The 16,806-nt window shown below is 48.2% G+C and overlaps 1 protein-coding gene across 2 annotated transcripts in view; it reads right to left on the reverse strand.

Annotated features, from left to right (window-relative positions):
- The window catches only part of DNAJA3 (DnaJ heat shock protein family (Hsp40) member A3), a 202,177-nt gene that overhangs the window by 96,143 nt on the left and 89,228 nt on the right, over positions 1–16,806 (reverse strand). The window lies entirely within an intron of this gene.

Below are 16,806 nucleotides of genomic sequence, written 5' to 3' on the forward strand. Positions count from 1 at the left end.
GGTAAATCCTGATCTCATCATAAACCAGTCCAAGACAAACATAATGGTTTTTGAGCCCATGACATTTAAGTGGAAGTCATTTACTGTTAGATGCACCAAGATCCAACCTGTCTTCACTTTTTCTTATTTGGGTGTCCTTTTTCGTGACTGGGCTTGTCTATGCTAGGCCATATGTAGGAAGTTGGCTCTGTATGCACTATTTCAAAGTAAGGAATAGTATGCACAGAGTCCAAGGGTTCCCCTTAGAGGTAAGATAGTGGCAAAAAGAGATAATACTAATGCTCTATTTTGTGGTAGTGTGGTCGAGCAGTAGGCTTATCCAAGGAGTAGTGTTAAGCATTTGTTGTACATACACATAGACAATAAATGAGGTACACACACTCAGAGACAAATCCAGCCAATAGGTTTTTGTATAGAAAAATATCTTTTCTTAGTTTATTTTAAGAACCACAGGTTCAAATTCTACATGTAATATCTCATTCGAAAGGTATTGCAGGTAAGTACTTTAGGAACTTCAAATCATCAAAATTGCATGTATACTTTTCAAGTTATTCACAAATAGCTGTTTTAAAAGTGGACACTTAGTGCAATTTTCACAGTTCCTAGGGGAGGTAAGTATTTGTTAGGTTAACCAGGTAAGTAAGACACTTACAGGGCTTAGTTCTTGGTCCAAGGTAGCCCACCGTTGGGGGTTCAGAGCAACCCCAAAGTCACCACACCAGCAGCTCAGGGCCGGTCAGGTGCAGAGTTCAAAGTGGTGCCCAAAACACATAGGCTAGAATGGAGAGAAGGGGGTGCCCCGGTTCCGGTCTGCTTGCAGGTAAGTACCCGCGTCTTCGGAGGGCAGACCAGGGGGGTTTTGTAGGGCACCGGGGGGGACACAAGTCCACACAGAAATTTCACCCTCAGCAGCGCGGGGGCGGCCGGGTGCAGTGTAGAAACAGGCGTCGGGTTCGCAATGTTAGTCTATGAGAGATCTCGGGATCTCTTCAGCGCTGCAGGCAGGCAAGGGGGGGGTTCCTCGGGGAAACCTCCACTTGGGCAAGGGAGAGGGACTCCTGGGGGTCACTTCTCCAGTGAAAGTCCGGTCCTTCAGGTCCTGGGGTCTGCGGGTGCAGGGTCTCTCCCAGGCGTCGGGACTTTGGATTCAAAGAGTCGCGGTCAGGGGAAGCCTCGGGATTCCCTCTGCAGGCGGCGCTGTGGGGGCTCAGGGGGGACAGGTTTTTGTACTCACAGTCTTAGAGTAGTCCTGGGGTCCCTCCTGAGGTGTTGGATCGCCACCAGCCGAGTCGGGGTCGCCGGGTGCAGTGTTGCAAGTCTCACGCTTCTTGCGGGGAGCTTGCAGGGTTCTTTAAAGCTGCTGGAAACAAAGTTGCAGCTTTTCTTGGAGCAGGTCCGCTGTCCTCGGGAGTTTCTTGTCTTTTCGAAGCAGGGGCAGTCCTCAGAGGATGTCGAGGTCGCTGGTCCCTTTGGAAGGCGTCGCTGGAGCAGGATCTTTGGAAGGCAGGAGACAGGCCGGTGAGTTTCTGGAGCCAAGGCAGTTGTCGTCTTCTGGTCTTCCTCTGCAGGGGTTTTCAGCTAGGCAGTCCTTCTTCTTGTAGTTGCAGGAATCTAATTTTCTAGGGTTCAGGGTAGCCCTTAAATACTAAATTTAAGGGCGTGTTTAGGTCTGGGGGGTTAGTAGCCAATGGCTACTAGCCCTGAGGGTGGGTACACCCTCTTTGTGCCTCCTCCCAAGGGGAGGGGGGTCACAATCCTAACCCTATTGGGGGAATCCTCCATCTGCAAGATGGAGGATTTCTAAAAGTTAGAGTCACTTCAGCTCAGGACACCTTAGGGGCTGTCCTGACTGGCCAGTGACTCCTCCTTGTTTTTCTCATTATTTTCTCCGGCCTTGCCGCCAAAAGTGGGGCCTGGCCGGAGGGGGCGGGCAACTCCACTAGCTGGAGTGTCCTGCTGGGTTGGCACAAAGGAGGTGAGCCTTTGAGGCTCACCGCCAGGTGTGACAATTCCTGCCTGGGGGAGGTGTTAGCATCTCCACCCAGTGCAGGCTTTGTTACTGGCCTCAGAGTGACAAAGGCACTCTCCCCATGGGGCCAGCAACATGTCTCGGTTTGTGGCAGGCTGCTAAAACTAGTCAGCCTACACAGATAGTCGGTTAAGTTTCAGGGGGCACCTCTAAGGTGCTCTCTGGGGTGTATTTTATAATAAAATGTACACTGGCATCAGTGTGCATTTATTGTGCTGAGAAGTTTGATACCAAACTTCCCAGTTTTCAGTGTAGCCATTATGGTGCTGTGGAGTTCGTGTTTGACAGACTCCCAGACCATATACTCTTATGGCTACCCTGCACTTACAATGTCTAAGGTTTTGTTTAGACACTGTAGGGGTACCATGCTCATGCACTGGTACCCTCACCTATGGTATAGTGCACCCTGCCTTAGGGCTGTAAGGCCTGCTAGAGGGGTGTCTTACCTATACTGCATAGGCAGTGAGAGGCTGGCATGGCACCCTGAGGGGAGTGCCATGTCGACTTACTCGTTTTGTCCTCACTAGCACACACAAGCTGGCAAGCAGTGTGTCTGTGCTGAGTGAGAGGTCTCCAGGGTGGCATAAGACATGCTGCAGCCCTTAGAGACCTTCCTTGGCATCAGGGCCCTTGGTACTAGAAGTACCAGTTATAAGGGACTTATCTGGATGCCAGGGTCTGCCAATTGTGGATACAAAAGTACAGGTTAGGGAAAGAACACTGGTGCTGGGGCCTGGTTAGCAGGCCTCAGCACACTTTCAATTGTAAACATAGCATCAGCAAAGGCAAAAAGTCAGGGGGCAACCATGCCAAGGAGGCATTTCCTTACACCATAAAAGGGCAGCTATGTTCGGGAGAAGTGTAGCCTGAGAGCCTGTCATGGTTTATAAAAGCAGAGGTCTTTCAAATGCTACATATGGTGCAGGGATATGGGAACTGTGGGAGTAAGATAGGATACAGAAAGTGGAGAATGGATTTTTGGCTGCCTATTCCCCAATGCACCCCTACATATTTGTGCCATAACTAATCAAGGTTGTATTATATAAATGACGTCATCAGACTCCACCTTGGCCTTCTGTGGTTGTCAATTTGCTCTAACCCTTTGAATACTTTTATGCGCTAAGTACTAGAAGATTGCCTAAGCCTGGATTTGGCTATAAAATCTCTTGGTTGATGAACATCAAGGAATTCAGCCGCTCCTTTGGTATTCCTGATTTTTTTGCCAATCCCAGTGGTTTGCCCACCACTTAAGTATGTCTTAGCAGAGAGATTCTCTGACCTATGCCATTCACTGAAAATGGGCAAGGACGTCAGGAAGACCTCTGTGAGTGACTATACTTTGCACACTACTAGCCCACTGGCTGTGTAATACGTGGTTTGGGTTCTCAGTTTTCACAAGCCATCTGCCAACATGCTTGAGATTTAACCCCTTCCCCGCCACGGACGTAATGGTTACGTCCATGGCAGCGCCCGTGTGGCGCCATGGACGTAACCATTACGTCCTGGGACTGGCAGTCGGGGGAAGCGCTAGCGCTTCCCCCGAGGGCCGCCCCCCAACACCCCCAGGCCAGGGCTGAAAGGGGAATCCCTTCCCCTTTCACACCCCCCCCCCCACCCCCCCCCCCCCCCCCATGACGTCAGCGCGCAATCGCGCGCTGATTTCAGGGAAAGGGGGAAAGACGCGCTGGAAGCCATTTGCTTCCAGCGCGTCTAAGGGAGAAGGTGAGTTTTTCACCTTCGTGCGGGGTGGGGGTGCTCTCAGAGAGGCATCGAGGGAAAGGAAAGGGTTTTCCTTTCCCTCAATGTCTCTTTGAGCATTCCTGCTGCCCGATTGCGATGCGATCGGGCAGCAGGAATGCCCACTAGACACCAGGGATTTCAGTATGTGTGTGTGTGTGCTTATTAGTGTAGGGGAGCGACCCCTTGGGCAAGGGTCGCTCCCCTTTTGGCCCTATTTTTAGGCCGATCTGCCCCCAAGGGGGGCAGAAAGCCACTAGACACCAGGGATTTTATTGTTGCTTTGTATTTTTTGTGTTGGGGGGCGGCCCCTTGGGCAAGGGTCGCTCCCCTTTGGGGGCAAATGTATTTTACGTTGTTTCTGCCCCCCCTGGGGGCAGATTGGCCCTATTTTTAGGCCGATCTGCCCCCAAGGGGGGCAGAAAGCCACTAGACACCAGGGATTTTATTGTTGATGTGTATTTTTTGTGTTGGGGGGCGGCCCCTTGGGCAAGAGTCGCCCCCAGGGGCCCTCATGTATTTTTGGGCAGTTCTGCCCCCCTTGGGGGCAGAGAGGCCTATTTTTTTTAGGCCTTTCTGCCCCCAAGGGGGGCAGAATCCCAATAGCGCCAGAAATAGTATGTATGTATGTGTGCTTTGTGTTGGGGGGTGGCCCCTTGGGCAAGGGTCGCTCCCCCCAGGGGCGCAATGTATTTATTGTCGTTTCTGCCCCCCTTGGGGGCAGATTGGCCCTATTTTTAGGCCGATCTGCCCCCAAGGGGGGCAGAAAGCCACTAGACACCAGGGATTTTATTGTTGATTTTTATTTTTTGTGTTGGGGGGTGGCCCCTTGGGCAAGGGTCGCCCCCATGGGCCCACATGTATTTTTGGGCAGTTCTGCCCCCCTTGGGGGCAGAGGCCTATTTTTTTTAGGCCTTTCTGCCCCCAAGGGGGGCAGAATCCCAATAGCGCCAGAAAGATATGTTTGTATGTGTGCTTTGTGTTGGGGGGTGGCCCCTTGGGCAAGGGTCGCTCCCCCCGGGGGCGCAATGTATTTATCGTCGTTTCTGCCCCCCTTGGGGGCAGATTGGCCCTATTTTTACACCGATCTGCCCCCAAGGGGGGCAGAAAGCCACTAGACACCAGGGATTTTATTGTTGGTTTTTATTTTTTGTGTTGGGGGGCGGCCCCTTGGGCAAGGGTCGCCCCCAGGGGCCCACGTGTATTTTTGGGCAGTTCTGCCCCCCTAGGGGGCAGATATGCCTATTTTTTAGGCCTTTCTGTCCCCAAGGGGGGCAGAATCCCCATAGCGCCAGGGATACTATGTGTGTGTGTGTGTGTGTGCTTTGTGTGGGGGTGTGGCCCCTTGGGCAAGGGTCGCCCCCCCCCCCCCCAAAGGGTGCAATGTAATCTGGGCGATTTCTGCCCCCTCCCCTTGGGGGTAGATTGGCCTATTTTTTTTTAGGCCCATCTTCCCCCAAGCAGAGAAGACTAGACACAGGGGAAAATGAAAAAATGGTTAGTGGCGGAGTGTTTGTCAACTGGCGAAGTATTTGCTTTTATGATAATAACAGTTTTTCTCCTTTTTGTTTTAGTTCAAAGCTTTTGCTGACTTTGCTGTGGCTTGTTGCAGTTTTGGCAGTAGTTGTCCTGCGGTTTGCGTAGTTGCATGTTTTAGGTAAGTAATGAAAATGTCACTTACCCAGTGTACATCTGTTCGTGGCATCAGTCGCAGTAGATTCGCATGTTCTGCAATAGCTCGCCATCTGGTGTTGGGCCGGAGTGTTACAAGTTGTTTTTCTTCGAAGAAGTCTTTCGAGTCACGGGACCGAGTGACTCCTCCTTTTGTCTCCATTGCGCATGGGCGTCGACTCCATCTTCGATTGTTTTTCCCCGCAGAGGGTGAGGTAGGAGTTGAATTGTAGTAATAGTGCCCATGCAATGGAGTGACTAAGTATGCACCTATTTAAGGTTGAGATGATACATATATAAATAATTGAAGGTAACTTCCAAACTGCTACAGGCTCCCGGGGAGGCGGGTGGGCACATGCGAATCTACTGCGACTGATGCCACGAACAGATGTACACTGGGTAAGTGACATTTTCAGTTCGATGGCATCTGTCGCTGTAGATACGCATGTTCTGCAATAGACTAGTAAGCAGTTATTTCCCCAAAAGCGGTGGATCAGCCTGTAGGAGTGGAAGTAGTCTGAAATAATGTCCTTAATACAGCTTGACCTACTGTGGCTTGTTGTGCGGATAACACGTCTACACAGTAGTGCTTGGTGAATGTGTGAGGCGTAGACCATGTGGCTGCCTTACATATTTCTTGCATTGGGATGTTTCCTAGAAAGGCCATGGTAGCACCTTTCTTTCTGGTTGAGTGTGCCCTTGGTGTAATGGGCAGCTGTCGTTTAGCTTTAAGGTAGCAGATTTGGATGCATTTAACTATCCATCTGGCTATACCTTGTTTTGAAATTGGGTTTCCTGCGTGAGGTTTTTGAAATGCAATAAAGAGTTGTTTAGTCTTTCTGATGTTTTTTGTTCTGTCAATGTAATACATTAATGCTCTTTTGACATCTAATGTATGTAGTGCCCTTTCAGCTACGGTATCTGGCTGTGGAAAGAACACTGGAAGTTCCACTGTTTGATTTAGATGGAACGGTGAAATAACCTTTGGCAAAAATTTAGGATTGGTCCTTAGGACGACTTTATTTTTGTGTAGTTGTATAAAAGGTTCCTGTATAGTAAACGCCTGAATCTCGCTTACTCTTCTCAGGGAAGTAATGGCGATGAGAAATGCCACCTTCCAGGTTAGGAACTGTATGTCGCAGGAGTGCATGGGTTCAAAAGGTGGACCCATAAGTCTAGTTAGGACAACATTTAGGTTCCATGAAGGAACAGGTGGTGTTCTTGGTGGTATAATTCTCCTAAGGCCCTCCATGAATGCTTTAATGACTGGTATTTTATATAGGGAAGTTGAATAGGTAGTTTGCAGGTATGCAGATATTGCTGCAAGGTGTATTTTAATGGAAGAGAAAGCCAGGTTAGATTTTTGTAAGTGAAGCAAGTAACCCACTACATGTTCTGGAGTTGTGTGTAATGGTTGTATTTGATTAATATGGCAGTAGCAAACAAACCTCTTCCATTTACTTGCATAGCAGTGCCTGGTGGATGGCTTTCTTGCTTGTTTTATGACTTCCATACATTCTTGGGTAAGTTGTAAGTGCCCGAATTCTAGGATTTCAGGAGCCAGATTGCTAGATTCAGCGATGCTGGATCTGGGTGTCTGATCTTTTGGTTGTGCTGTGTCAACAGATCTGGCCTGTTGGGCAATTTGATGCAGGGTACCACTGATAGGTCTAGCAGCGTTGTGTACCAGGGTTGCCTTGCCCAAGTTGGTGCTATCAATATGAGTTTGAGTTTGCTTTGACTGAGTTTGTTTACCAGGTAAGGAAGGAGAGGGAGAGGAGGAAAAGCGTAAGCAAATATCCCTGACCAGTTCATCCATAGGGCATTGCCTTGGGATTGTTTGTGTGGGTACCTGGATGCGAAGTTTTGGCATTTTGCGTTCTCCCTTGTCGCAAACAAGTCTATCTGAGGTGTTCCCCAGAGTTTGAAATAAGTGTTCAGAATTTGGGGGTGAATTTCCCATTCGTGGACCTGTTGGTGATCTCGAGAGAGATTGTGTGCGAGTTGATTTTGTATCCCTGGTATAAACTGTGCAATTAGGCGAATTTGGTTGTGAATTGCCCAATGCCAAATTTTTTGTGCTAGCAGGCTTAACTGCGTGGAGTGCGTCCCTCCCTGCTTGTTTAGATAATACATTGTTGTCATGTTGTCTGTTTTGACGAGAATGTATTTGTGAACTATTATTGGTTGGAAAGCTTTTAGTGCTTGAAAAACTGCTAGCAGTTCTAGGTGATTGATATGCAGTTTTGTTTGATGTACGTTCCATTGTCCTTGTATGCTGTGTTGATTGAGGTGTGCTCCCCACCCTGTCATGGAAGCATCTGTTGTTATTACGTATTGTGGCACTGGGTCTTGGAAAGGCCGCCCCTTGTTTAAATTTATGTTGTTCCACCATAGAAGCGAGAGGTAAGTTTGGCGGTCTATTAACACCAGATCTAGAAGGTGACCCTGTGCTTGAGACCACTGTGATGCTAGGCATTGTTGTAAGGGCCTCATGTGCAGTCTTGCGTTTGGGACAATGGCTATGCATGATGACATCATGCCTAGGAGTTGTAATACCATCTTTGCCTGTATCTTTTGTGTTGGATACATGCGTTGTATGATGGTGTTGAAATTTTGAATTCTTTGTGGACTTGGAGTGGCTACTCCCTTTGATGTGTCTATTATGGCTCCCAGGTATTGTTGTACCTTGCGTGGCAGAATTTTGGATTTTGTGAAATTGACGGTGAACCCGAGTTTGAAGAGGGTTTGTATGATCTGATTTGTGTGATTTGAGCACTGTATGAACGAATGGGCCTTGATTAGCCAGTCGTCCAAATATGGGAACACATGTATTTGCTGCCTTCTTATGTGTGCAGCGACTACCGCTAGACATTTGGTAAAGACTCTTGGTGCGGTTGTTAATCCGAAAGGCAGTACCTTGAATTGGTAATGTATTCCTTTGAATACGAACCTTAGGTATTTCCTGTGAGATGGGTGTATTGGTATATGGAAATAAGCATCCTTGAGGTCTAAAGTTGCCATGTAGTCGTGTAGTTTTAGCAATGGCAATACTTCTTGTAGTGTGACCATGTGGAAGTGGTCTGATTTGATGAAAGTGTTCACTACTCTGAGGTCTAGGATTGGTCTCAGCGTTTTGTCCTTCTTTGGTATCAGAAAGTACAGTGAGTAAACTCCTGTGTTTATTTGTGTGTTTGGCACTAATTCGATTGCATTCTTTTGCAATAGTGCCTGCACTTCTATCTCCAGGAGATTGGAATGGTGTGTTGTTAAATTTTGTGCTTTTGGTGGTATGTTTGGAGGGAATTGTAGAAATTCTATGCAATAACCATGTTGGATAATTGCTAGAACCCAAGTGTCTGTAGTGATTTCCTCCCATGCTTTGTAATAATGACCTATTCTTCCCCCCACTGGTGTTGTGTGGAGGGGGTGAGTGACATGTGAGTCATTGTTTAGTAGTAGGGGTTTTGGGGCTTTGAAATCTCCCTCTATTTCTAGGGAATTGCCCTCCTCTATATTGTCCCCGAAAACCTCCTCTATACTGTCCCTGGTAAGTGGACGGTGTTGCTTGTGAGGTGCTGGCTTGTGTGCTTTGACCCCGAAACCCCCCTCGAAAGGGCGTTTTACGGAATGTGCTGTAATTCCCTCTGCTCTGCGGGGAGTAGAGTGCGCCCATGGCTTTGGCAGTGTCCGTATCTTTTTTGAGTTTCTCAATCGCTGTGTCCACTTCTGGACCGAACAGTTCTTTTTCATTAAAAGGCATATTGAGAACTGCTTGTTGAATCTCTGGTTTAAATCCAGACGTTCGGAGCCATGCATGCCGTCTGATAGTTACAGATGTATTAATTGTCCGTGCAGCTGTATCTGCAGCGTCCATGGAGGAACGTATCTGGTTGTTGGAGATGGTCTGTCCCTCCTCAACCACTTGTTTCGCCCTATTTTGGAAGTCCTTGGGCAGATGTTCAATGAGATGTTGCATCTCGTCCCAGTGGGCTCTGTCATAGCGCGCAAGTAGTGCCTGGGAGTTCGCGATGCGCCACTGGTTTGCAGCTTGTGCTGCGACTCTTTTACCAGCTGCATCGAACTTGCGGCTTTCTTTATCTGGGGGTGGTGCATCTCCAGATGTGTGAGAGTTGGCCCTTTTCCTAGCTGCTCCTACAACAACAGAGTCTGGTGGCAGCTGTGTAGTGATGAAAACCGGGTCCGTAGGAGGCGGCTTATACTTCTTTTCCACCCGTGGTGCGATTGCCCTACTTTTGACCGGCTCCTTAAATATGTCTTTTGCGTGCCGGAGCATACCAGGGAGCATAGGCAGGCTTTGGTAGGAGCTGTGGGTGGAGGAGAGTGTGTTGAACAAGAAATCATCCTCGACCTGTTCTGAGTGGAGGCTTACGTTATGAAATTGTGCTGCTCTAGCCACCACCTGAGAGTACGCGGTGCTGTCTTCTGGTGGAGATGGCTTTGTAGGGTAGGCCTCCGGGCTGTTATCTGACACTGGGGCGTCGTATAGGTCCCATGCGTCCTGATCTTGGTCACCCTGGCTCATGGTGGTGTGAGCTGGGGAGTGAGATGGAGTTTGTGCTGGTGAAACGTTAATCACGGGCGGAGGAGAGGGTGGTGGTGTAATTCTTTTAACCACTTTTGGTTGTGGTGCTTGTTCCGTCTGGAACTCCAACCTTCTCTTTCTCCTAATGGGGGGAAGGGTGCTTATTTTTCCTGTCCCCTGCTGAATGAAGATACGCTTTTGCGTATGGTCCACATCAGTTGCTTGTAGCTCTTCCTCAAACCTATGCTTTTGCATTTGGGAGGTTAGCGAGTGCTCTTCTGTATAAGAGCCTGAAGCTGGGTCGCTTGCAGTTTGTTTCGGCGTCGAAACTTTGTCTGCGTGTTTTTTCGGCTCCGAGGTGACTTTTTTCCTTTTCGGGGCCGAAACCTCTCGGCGTCGATCTGTTTCGGTGCCGCTGTCTCGGCGTCGAGCCGTGTCCACACCGGTATCTCGGTGTCGAGGCTTGTCTCCAGCACTTTCTCGGTCCCGAGAAGGCTGCGTGCTGGTGTCTCGACCGGAGTCGGACGATCTCGGCACTGTTTGGGCCTTTTTCGGTGCCGACGGTCGGTCACCGAATTTATGGGTCGAGCCATGGCCTGGTGGCAGTGGCGTCCCCTGGGCCTTGTAAATGTTTCTCTGTGTGTTTTTCGACGTCTTACTCACGGTTTGTGTATCGTCGAATCCTTCGGAGTCTGAGTCTTGGATCGAGAAGGTACCTTCCTCCTCCTGTTCCTCGAACTCCCGTCGGGCTGTCGGTGCGGACGCCATTTGAAGTCTTCTGGCTCGACGGTCTCGGAGTGTTTTTCGGGACCGGAACGCACGACAGGCCTCGCAGGTGTCTTCGCTGTGCTCAGGTGACAGGCACAGGTTGCAGACCAAGTGTTGGTCTGTGTAGGGGTATTTATTGTGGCATTTGGGGCAGAAACGGAACGGGGTCCGTTCCATCGGCGTTCCTCAGCACGCGGTCGGGCCGACCAGGCCCCGACGGAGGATCGAAAAACTACCCCGAAGGGCACCGGAGCTCTTCGATCTTCGATGCGGTGTTGAATCTAAGTACGCCGATCCCGAACGCAACAATACCGACGAAAATCTTCCGAAATTAACTATTTTGTCCGTTCAGAAACTCGGAGCGACAGGAACACGTCCGAACCCGATGGCGGAAAAAAAACAATCGAAGATGGAGTCGACGCCCATGCGCAATGGAGACAAAAGGAGGAGTCACTCGGTCCCGTGACTCGAAAGACTTCTTCGAAGAAAAACAACTTGTAACACTCCGGCCCAACACCAGATGGCGAGCTATTGCAGAACATGCGTATCTACAGCGACAGATGCCATCGAACATAAATTTACTCCAAGTGAGTATTGTTGCAATGCATGAATGACATGTTTGTAGGTGGTGTACTGAATGCAGGATTGTGTGTGAAATTGTCCTTAGAGTTATGCACAATGATTATTGTGTTGTCTTATGTCTAATTTGCTTTTTTTTTTCTCTTTTTAGTGGGATATTGTTGGTGATTGCTGTGGCTGTGCAGAGTAGTTGCTGGTGAGTCAAGCTTTTTCAGCTGTATAGCAGTATAGTTTTTGAGTTTATAATTGTTAGTGATAAACCTATACTTTGTTACTTATCTTACACAGTGCTGGTTGTTGGTGGTGTATTTGTCCAGTTAATTTTAGTAGGAAGGATCATGGCCAGCCGTAGGATGACCGCTCAGCAGGTTGTTAGTGTGCTTTTTGAGTCATCTTCTGACCATGAATATGAGACTGACTCTGCATCTGAGGCAGAGGAGGAAGTGCAGGATTCTGGAAGTGAATTTTCTGTCAGAGATGAATCATCTGATGATGAAGCCACTCTCAGTGCTGATGAAGGGCCTGTTTTAGAGGAGGACAGTGATGTGCCAATGGTGCAGGAGCCAGCGGCTGAAAGGCTTCCCATTGGAAGACCTGACGCATGGGTTGCACCAAACACGGAGCAGCCACAGTTGCCTGCGTTTACTGGTTTTCCAGGGTGTCGAGTTAATACGGAAAACTTTTTGCCCGTCAACTTTTTTGAGTTGTTTATGGACGATATATTTTTGGAAGAGATTGTTGAGCAGACTAATTTGTATGCAGAGCAGTTTTTGAGGGACAACGCTGCCAGACTTAGGCCACACTCTAGAGCTAGCCGGTGGATTCCCACAAATCTGGAAGAGTTGAAAAAGTTCTTGGGTTTAACTTTTTTGATGGGGCTGATAAGGAAGCCGTCGCTGTCTTCATATTGGTCTACTAGTCCCTTGATGGCAACTGCTATATTTCCTGCCATCATGAGTCGTAACCGGTATGAGCTTCTTCTTCGGATGTTGCATTTTGTAGATAATGCTTTAGCCTTGCCACGAGATCATCCTGATTCTGACCGTCTTTTTAAGATTAGACCTGTCCTTGATCATTTGGTAGATCGGTTTTCAGAGATCTATGTTCCAGGGAAAGAAATATCTGTAGATGAGTCTTTGGTCCTGTTCAAGGGTCGTTTGGTTTTTAGGCAGTACATTCTTAGCAAGAGGGCACGGTATGGAATTAAATTGTGTATGCTGTCAGAAAGTAGTACAGGATATGTTTATAATTTCCGGGTCTACACTGGTAGGGATTCCAATATTGACGCCCCTGGTTGTCCTCCCACTTTTGGAGTTAGTGAGAAAATTGTGTGGGAACTTGGTAGACGACAGTTTAACAAAGGTCACCATTTATATGTAGATAACTTCTACACTGGAGTTCGGTTGTTCAAGGAGTTGTTCAGAGTGGACACTGTTGCTTGTGGCACAATCCGCTCTAATCGGAAAGGCTATCCAAAAGAGCTTGTCTGTGAAAAACTTGAGAAGGGACAGTGCAGTGCCTTGCGGAATGATGAGCTGCTAGCTCTGAAATTTGTAGACAAGAGGGATGTATACATGCTAAGCACCATCCATGATGAGAGTACTTCACCTGTGGCTGTTTGGGGTCACGTTGCCGAAGTGCGCAAACCTGTGTGCATCTTAGACTATAATAAGCACATGGGTGGTGTTGATAGAGTAGATCAGAGGTTAGAACCTTACACTGCTGCTCGTAAGTCTTATGTGTGGTATAAGAAATTAGCGCTTCACTTGTTCCACTTGGCAACTTTTAATGCTTTTGTTGTGTTTAAGGATAGTTCTCCAGAGTCAAGGATGACATTTGTGAAATTTCAGGAGTCTATCATAGCTAGCCTTGTTGTGCTGGAACAGGCAAGAGTTCCTAGAGAAGCAGTGGTGGAGGATGTGGCTAGATTGAAAGATCGTCACTTTGCTGAGCACATTCCTCCCACGGCCAAAAAAAACTTTCCTGCTAAGAGATGTAGAGTCTGTGCTCGAAGAGGTATCAGGAAGGAGACTAGGATGTACTGCCCTGATTGTCCTTCAAAGCCTGGGCTGTGTGTGGGTGGCTGTTTCAGGAGCTACCACACACAGAAGAATTATTGGGAAATTCCGTGAGCGTAAACTGGTGTTTTATATTTTTATATGTTCGGTTTCACGGTTGGCATTAGTCATGTATTCAGTTAGAGCTTTTGTGTTTGTAGTTTTGTACTAATTTATGATTAGTGGTTTCTTTGTTGTTTAAAAACAAAAAAAAGGGGATGGCATGTGTAGAGTGGCGCTTGGCTGGCGGCGTGGGTGGGGTGGCGCTTGGCTGGCGGTGTGTGTGGGGTGGCGCTTGGCTGGCGGTGTGTGTGGGGTGGCGCTTGGCTGGCGGTGTGTGTGGGGTGGCGCTTGGCTGGCGGTGTGTGTGGGGTGGCGCTTTGCTGGTGGTGTGGGTGGGGTGGCGCTTGGCTGGTGGTGTGGCGCTTGGCTGGCAGTGCCGGCCAAACGCCAGTCCACACACTCATCAGCTGGTGTGATTGCTGTATCAGGCATGTGGGCGTATGAAAGTGATGGGCCCTTGACTGGCGCTGTCTGTGGATGCGAGTCTTGTAATGTGCTGGGCCCGTGGCTGGCGGCGTGAATGGTCTAGTGCATGTCATGTATGAAAGGTGTGTGAATGGACTGTAAAGCGGTTGGTGCCTTGTCGTGGCTTTACAGCTCACGAGCTGTGAGTCATTGGTTCAGTTTTTTGGCCTTTCAGTTATTACCAGTGCATTTCACTTTTGTGAAATCTCTTGTTAATAAAATTTGATCTACTGAACCATCACTCACCCTCGTGCCAAATCCAACCAGTATGTGTGGTACAAATGACAAAACCTGCTCCGCTGTAATCAGGCGTCGCAGCACACTTGAGACACGCTAGGTGCCTCAGGTGGGACCCCGATGATGAAGCATGCCACCAACTTGGTTGGTGGGTGAGGGGTCTTCTTCACATAACCTAAGTGTGTTTCTTTTCACAATTTTAGTGTTTGGCACATCACGGACGTATGTGCACACATCAAAGTGATATATTCCAAAAATACCTGTGTTTGGGGGGGAGGGCCCACCTATGTTTTTGGTCCTGGGTGCGGCCGTCATGTAGGGAAACCTACAAAACCCAGAAACTTTTTAAAACTAGGCACCCCAAGGAGTCTAGGGAGGTGTAGCTTGTGTGGCTCCCCCAACATTTTCTTACCCAGACTCCTCTGTAAACCTCACAATTTGCATAAAAAAGCATATTTTCCTGATTTTTCTTAGTAGGATCACCGCTCCAGCACAAAATTCCTACTCCCCAGTTTTCCCCTCAGTCTCCCAAGTAAAATGACACCTCACTTATGTGGGTCCCCAAAGCAGAGTCCGTCTAAAGATGTATAAAAGAATATGCCCTTATAAACTTGCTGTGCTATCCCTTCTATCCCTTCAGGTTTTGGGCCTTATTATGTTGCAGGCACCTGGGCCACCCACACAAGTGAGGTATCATTTTTATCGGGAGACTTGGGGGAACGCTGGGTGGAAGGAAATTTGTGGCTCCTATCAGATTCCAGAACTTTCTGCCACAGAAATGTGAGGAACATGTGTTTTTTTAGCCAAATTTTGAGGTTTGCAAAGGATTCTGGGTAACAGAACCTGGTCCGAGCCCCGCAAGTCACCCCTCCTTGGATTCCCCTAGGTCTCTAGTTTTCAGAAATGCACAGGTTTGGTAGGTTTCCCTAGGCGCCGGGTGAGCTACAGGCCAAAATCCACAGGTAGGCACTTTTTTCTCCCAAAATTGTGGATGTGTCCACGTTGCGCTTTGGGGTGTTTCCTGTAGCAGGCGCTAGGCCTACCCACGCAAGTGAGGTATCATTTTTATCGGGAGACTTGGGGGAACGCTGGGTGGAAGGAAATTTGTAGCTCCTCTCAGATTCCAGAACTTTCTGCCACAGAAATGTGAGGAACATGTGTTTTTTTAGCCAAATTTTGAGGTTTGCAAAGGATTCTGGGTAACAGAACCTGGTCCGAGCCCCGCAAGTCACCCCTCCTTGGATTCCCCTAGGTCTCTAGTTTTCAGAAATGCACAGGTTTGGTAGGTTTCCCTAGGTGGCGGCTGAGCTAGAGGCCAAAATCTACAGGTAGTCACTTTGCTAAAAACAGCTCTGTTTTCTGTGATATGTCCACGTTGTGTTTTGGGGCATATCCTGTCGCGGGCGCTAGGCCTACCCACACAAGTGAGGTATCATTTTTATCGGGAGACGTGGGGGAACGCTAGGTGGCAGGAAATTTGTGGCTCCTCTCAGATTCCAGAACTTTCTGCCACAGAAATGTGAGGAACATGTTTTTTTTTAGCCACATTTTGAGGTTTGCAAAGGATTCTGGGTAACCGAACCTGGTCCGAGCCACACAAGTCACCCCTCCTTGGATTCCCCTAGGTCTCTAGTTTTCAGAAATGCACAGGTTTGGTAGGTTTCCCTAGGTGGCGGCTGAGCTAGAGGCCAAAATCTACAGGTAGTCACTTTGCTAAAAACAGCTCTGTTTTCTGTGATGTGTCCAGGTTGTGTTTTGGGGCATATCATGTCGCGGGCGCTAGGCCTACCCACACAAGTGAGGTATCATTTTTATCGGGAGACGTGGGGGAATGCTGGGTGGAAGGAAATTTGTCGCTCCTCTCAGATTCCAGAACTTTCTGCCACAGAAATGTGAGGAACATGTGTTTTTTTAGCCAAATTTTGAGGTTTGCAAAGGATTCTGGGTAACAGAACCTGGTCCGAGCCACACAAGTCACCCCTCCTTGGATTCCCCTAGGTCTCTAGTTTTCAGAAATGCACAGGTTTGGTAGGTTTCCCTAGGTGGCGGCTGAGCTAGAGGCCAAAATCTACAGGTAGTCACTTTGCTAAAAACAGCTCTGTTTTCTGTGATGTGTCCACGTTGTATTTTGGGGCATATCCTGTCGCGGGCGCTAGGCCTACCCAAACAAGTGAGGTATCATTTTTATCGGGAGACTTGGGGGAACATAGAATAGCAAAACAAGTGTTATTGCCCCTTGTCTTTCTCTACATTTATTCCTTCCAAATATAGGGGTGTGTGTAAAAAAAAAAGACATCTATTTGAGAAATTCCATGTAATTCACGTGCTACTATGGTCACCCCGGAATTCAGAGATGTGCAAATAACCACTGCTCCTCAACACCTTATCTTGTGCCCTTTTTGGAAATGCAAAGGTTTTCTTGATAGCTATTTTTTACTCCTTATATTTCAGCAAATGAATTACTGTATACCCGGTATAGAATGAAAACGCACTGCAGGGTGCAGCTCATTTATTGGCTCTGGGTTCCTCGGGTTCTTGATGAACCTACAAACCCTATATATCCCCGCAACCAGAGGAGTCCAGCAGACGTAACGGTATATTGCTTTCGATAATCTGACATTGCAGGGAAAAGTTACAGAGTAAAAAGTAGAGAA

The sequence above is a fragment of the Pleurodeles waltl genome, chromosome 10 (assembly GCF_031143425.1).
Source record: "Pleurodeles waltl isolate 20211129_DDA chromosome 10, aPleWal1.hap1.20221129, whole genome shotgun sequence".
Lineage (NCBI taxonomy): Eukaryota > Metazoa > Chordata > Amphibia > Caudata > Salamandridae > Pleurodeles > Pleurodeles waltl.